Source organism: Grammomys surdaster, unplaced genomic scaffold (assembly GCF_004785775.1).
Source record: "Grammomys surdaster isolate TR1022 unplaced genomic scaffold, NIH_TR_1.0 325, whole genome shotgun sequence".
Lineage (NCBI taxonomy): Eukaryota > Metazoa > Chordata > Mammalia > Rodentia > Muridae > Grammomys > Grammomys surdaster.
The window spans coordinates 732,598-738,597 of NW_021604744.1; the positions used below are offsets into that span (position 1 = coordinate 732,598).

The 6,000-nt window shown below is 37.4% G+C and overlaps 1 protein-coding gene across 1 annotated transcript in view; it reads right to left on the reverse strand.

The window, feature by feature from the left end:
• Orc5 (origin recognition complex subunit 5) overlaps window positions 1-6,000 on the reverse strand; it is a 60,320-nt gene that overhangs the window by 22,791 nt on the left and 31,529 nt on the right. The window lies entirely within an intron of this gene.

Consider the following 6,000-nt stretch of genomic DNA (forward strand, 5'->3'; position numbering starts at 1 on the left):
TCATGATAACATTTTGCTACACATAGATAATGCAGTTGACCACATTCACACACCACTTGCACTCTCACTGTCCTCCCACTCCTACAGACCCTCTTCTTCCTATCTACTCTTCCTTTATGTCCATAATTGTGCTAACCCAGTAAGTTTCATTTCAGGCTTGTTGGAGCATAGCCGCTGAAGAAATCTCTCCCCCTCCTCAGGAAGGGGAGTCAAGCACCCCTGCCAATTCTGGGCTGCAGGCTCTACCTTGTGCAGATAATACCTATCTTTTATAAATGACCTTAAATTTCCCTTATACCAATAAACATGAAAAAACTCAGCCATTTGCAGTCTCGACATTGCTATCCTGTTGCACACATTCCCAAATGATTTTTTCAAGATAATGTATAACCAAAACTAAGACTTTTTAAAAAAATGTATGTGTATGTGTGTGAGCCTGAAAGCATTCATGTGCACCAGAGGCATGCTGGTGGCTTCAGAGGCTGATGAACCTGCTGCAGTCCCTGAAACTGGAGCTACACAGCTGTAAGCACTTGCTCACAGATGCTCTTCACTGCTGAGCATCTCTCCAGCTCCCAAACCAGGGTCTTAACTGCTGGACTAAAATATATCACTTATTTCCCACCATTCCTCTTCAGACCAATTCTTGGAAAAAGTTCAACATAGTTTTGAAAAGATCAAGAACTAAAAATACCATCTTAATTTAGCAAAGTAATAAAGTTGTATAATTTGTAAATAAGCTGTCAGCCTAAAATAATTTATAAAAACTTTAAACACAGCAAATGTTCATAGTTGTGGATATTCATATGGTTCAATCACGTGCCATTAGAGAAATCACAATAATGAAATTCCATTCTGTTAATAGATAACTTTAAAAGCAGGTTAAAAATATAAGAACTTCCTATTAACAGTGGAAAATAAATTGGGAAAGTATATCCCTAAGAGTAAATACATATTTGAAAGAAAAATGTAATGAAAAAAGCCCAAAACCTGGTCAAAGTATACAAAAGCAGTGTTTACTTCACTTATTTACAGAGAATTTAAAGATTATTTTCCTGTTCTTAAATTTTGCAAGCTTTTTCTACCAAATACTTCAAACATTGAGAAAAGCAGAAGTTTAATACAACAAATAGCAACGTGCTCACTACCCAATTTTATCAAATCCAAATATTATATAATATATGCAAAGAAATAAAATCGTAGACTGTGTTACTAATAAGTTGAAGTCCACTGAACCCTTTCCTCCCTCACTGTCCCTTTCTGTGCCTGGAAAGACTTCCAGTGTAAAGCACGGTGCTCTAACCCTCACACGGGGCTTCACAACGGCACTGCTTATCCGTCTAGTAGAGGCGTGGAGCACCATAGGACTTTAAATTCCATACAAGTTGTATCATTTTAGATGTAGCTTTATACCTCACTGACTTTTCCCTTTAATATTACATTTTCTGAGATTTATCTATATTTTACATATTTTATAGCTCTGAAGTGGAAATTTCTTGTTTCTTTGGAGACTTAGTTGTGTCATGGGATATTTTTCTGGAAACTGTCTTATGATATGATTGTTTTGCTGAAGAAGACACATTGGAGGATGTTTTGCTGAGAAAAGACGTGGCATTTTTCTGGAAACAGCTTGGAAAAGGGGCACGTGATGTTTTGAGAGGACAGGTAATGTTTGGAAAAGAGATAAATATAACCCAACAGACAGGGGATGACACTGTGTAGAATTGGTTTGCCTTGCTGCTCCTTGCTGGTCTGAATATGCTGTGTGGTGCTGTATGCCTGGCCTTCTTTGATGAACATCTTTTGTTGTGACTTTACAGAGAAAAACACAGAAAAGAACTTCTGGTGCTGTCCAGAGGCTTCTTGCCACTTCCAAAGACTCAGCAGATTGGCAGAGCCTTGCTGTTCCTCTGGATTAAATTACCGTTGCTGATTTGTGAATGGTATTTGCTGATTTGTGAATGGTATCTTCGAGTAGATGGAGCTACTGCTGCTGATTCATGTGAACTGAACTGCTGATGTCCTGACAACAAAGAATGGATTCATCCCAAAGAAGTATTTCTAAACAGGTCTACATCCTCCTTTGCCTTATTAACCTTCCCTTTCCATTACCTCTGGTAGGTGGTGGGCTAGAAGGGAGGTTAAAGCATTTAAATATACTTATTAAAGTAGGCTTTAGGCTGGAGAGATGGCTTGGTGGTTAAGAGCACTGAATGCTCTTCCAAAGATCCTGAGTTCAATTCCCAGTAACCACATTTCAGATTCTCACATCTGTAATGAGATCCAATGCTCTCTTCTGGTGTGTCTGAAGACAGCTACAGTGTACTCATATAAATAAAATAAATCTTTTAAAAAAAAAGAAAAAGAATTTAAAGTAGGTTTTGAAAACTATAAGCCTACACAGCCCTAACCTATTCTTAATCTTTTCCTTCCATTTTTATGACTATATCACTACCATATTTACTTCTTAAGAAAGCCATCACTACTATAGATATGCTGCAATCGATAATCCTGCACCTCTCCTTGTGTACACACATACACATGTACTTCTGCTGGGACACTGCTGGGAGTTTGTCAACAGTATTATTTGTTTGTTTGTTTTCCCTTCTTGAGCACATAGGAAGACTTAATGTCTCCATTTTTGCAGATGGATGGAGGCCATTTAGCTTAGTTCTGGCTTCTGGGATATGAGCAGAAGTGATGTAAGTACTTCTAAGAAAAGACTTTTCAAACCATTGGTCCTCTCTCTCCTCCTTGCTCCCTTTGCTGTTACTTCAGGCCAGTGTGTTTCACTTGGCATCACTGTTGGATGGAACAGGCCATGTAACTCTTAATTGGTTACACTGTGAGCAACACTTAAGTTCTGTCCTGGTAAGCCATTCAGAGTCTTGGGATTTCTTTTTCCTGCAGTGCAACCTAGCATTAGCCTTGAACAATATACACATTTAGTTCGTATTTAATTTGATGAGATACTGCCAACCTACAGAGTAGGCAGACTGTGTTTTATAGCCTGATTTACATGTCATTTGAACATAGAATCATCAATCCTCAGTTCTGTCAATCCAAGACTGCAATGCTGCACTGTGGTGTAACGTGCACTGCCTGTTAGTTTTTGAGTTTCTGTTTGTATCATTTCCTCCTTAGTCATTCTGTAATGGGTTTGTAAACCTGCTCACACATTCTAATCTCCTGCCAACTGTATGAGTTCAAGAGAGCAGGAAACATTATTAAAGGCTTTAGTGGAGAACCTTGTAGCAGGATATTTATTCTGCTACACTGTATTCGCAGTGGAGCTCTGTGACTAGGCAATAGAAGAGGAGATGGAGCTGGGAGAAAAAGAGAGGAAGGGGAGGGGAGAAATAGAGGAAGGGGAGGAGAGAAGGAGGCTATGGAGAACTACGGATGGGTCGAAATCTGTCCTGGGTAGCAACTTCTATCAAAAGGTTAGGACTGAGTAACAATTTTAATTGTGTGGGCATCTTGTTAATTGAGCATTTCTAAATATATAAATCCTTCAGAAAATCATTAAGCTTTAAGCTTCATTCTACCAGGTACTGTGAGGATGGCAGATATTGTCTGGGGTTCAGCCGAGCTTTGTAGATGCAGTGTGGTGGAGTGGCAGAGCCATCCCCCATGCTGGCGTCTCGTGAGTGCCAGGGCCTGTGCATCTAGCTAGCTGGAGCCCCGTTCAGAGCCGAGGAGCAGCAGGAACATGGAGGCTTCCTGGGAACAAGCTGGATCGGGCGTCATTTTCTAAATATTCCCCTACAGAACCTAGTATTGGATCCTGGTTCAAACTATAAAAAGGTGGGGGAAATTATTGAATTTCTTCAAAACTGAAGAAAAGACAGAGTTGAAAGAATTACCCTTGGAATAAAGTATACAGGGACCAAAGGAAATAAAGAATGTGAATGGCTTTGAAAAGGAAAAAATGTCTAATATATCTATCTACTCAATACCTCAAGAAGAAAAATAAGATAAAGGGGAGAAGAGGCAACATATGAAACATCAACCAAATTCAAGATAATAAGAAGCTCAACACCAGATAACTATAGCACAAGTGTGACAGTAACAACAGAGACACACATAATGAAGAGCAGTGAGAGCACACACAACTGTAAGAGTAACAACAGAGACACACATAATGAAGAGCAGTGAGAGCACACACAACTGTAACAGTAACAACAGAGACACACATAATGAAGAGCAGTGAGAGCACACACACATCAGAAAAGTGAGAGGCTGAGAGACCTTTTTATTGCAGCAACAATGAAAGACAAAAGACAATGAAATAAAAGTTTTGCTTCTTAAAGTTCTGAAAAAAACACCAGTAGTTAAAGGAGAGTGAAGAAGAGCTCATAGTATCAACAGTGTGAACTTCAGTTCTTCCTCTCCACCTCAGCCCAGAGTCAGCAGCAGTTTGGGGACACAGAGCAGCTGGAGCTATCTATCTTTTAAATCTACTCACTGGTTTTAACCTTTAGCACTAACCCTCTGTTAAAAGTACTCAGTGAGTATATTAACTGAGCTTTTCTAGATTCTTCAGACAAAATTAGCTTGGTTTTGAATTGTGGTTTTAACTTCCTTTGATCTGCTTATGAATATACATCACTCTGCGAACTCTCATAAATGTTCCCACGTGTGATCCCTTTCTTTACATTGGAGTTTTGTTTTGTTTGAGACAGAATTGACAGAATCTGGCTGGCCTGATACTCTCTGTATAGGCCAGATTGGCCTTGAACTCATAGAGATCTGTTTGCCTCTTTGCCTTCTGAGTAAAAGTCCTGGAATTAAGTACATTAAAAAGGTATACAAATCATTTGCTTATGATAATCATAAAAAATTCATTAAAAAATTCTTTTCTAAGATCTTATCATTTATTAAAGACAAACTAATTTGTATACTAATGAGATATATGTTTACATAAATAATTAAATCTTTGCTGAATATCTGATGCAAGATGTAAAGCAGTTTCAATGTTTTGCAAAGTTGATCAGCATTTTGGTTTTATACTCATTGTGGTGAGAACATCATTTTGAAAACACACATCAGACAAAATGGCAGAAGTATTCGGAAGGGATTTTCTGGAATTGCTTGAAATTCTTTTCTGTCTTAAGCTCAATCTAAATTTCATTTTACTCAAACTAGTAGGCCAAACAATAATTTTTAAAAGCCAAGTATTCTAAACTGAAATAATCCAAAGATAAACTAAACTGATAACTTATATGCTGAGAAACAATGGTAGAAAAATATTGAAGATTTTGTTTCCTGTAATTAAGCTATTATATTTTTTAAGAGCAGGAAACTTTGTATGTGTAGTAAAAACACTGCAATTTGTAACAAACAATTGTTTCAAATCTGAACATATGCTTTTCACACAGCATGATGTCATGCCAAGTTCTGTGATGCAACCTGGGCCAACCCTCAGATCACTGCAAGTTTGATTTTAAACTAATGTTTGGTTGTTGAATGTTTAGCAATCTTTTACTATAGACACAGGGAGTCAAGACCCATAGTATAAAAACTTTTGTACTCTTCATTTCCAAATTTCACATTGTTGAAACCAAATCTCTCATCTGCTTAAGTGTTTATGGTTTCTCATTTTTATTTCACTAATGGATTTGGTGGGAAGGGGGTTGTGAAGTAAAAAGGAAGAAAGTAACTAAGTTTAATCCACTGTGTTTAGCTAAACAATCCAGGGAGAACTTTTCCATCAAGAAAGTTATTAAAGGTCTGTCAATTCAGTTTAATCTCTAGCACCCACTCCTTTCAATTTTCTTTCAGTGTACTTAATAAAATATCATTAGATGGTAACATCATTAATATAAAAAGTTCTTATATGCACATAAAGTTACACATTCATCAACTTCTTTAATGATCCTAAAAACCCCAAATCAAAAAAATAAAATAAAAACTTAATTTAAATTAAGTTTTAAGTCCATACAAATGTTTTAAGTGCAGAGAAGAAAGCAGAGTTAGGCTCAGTGTTACATGATGGCT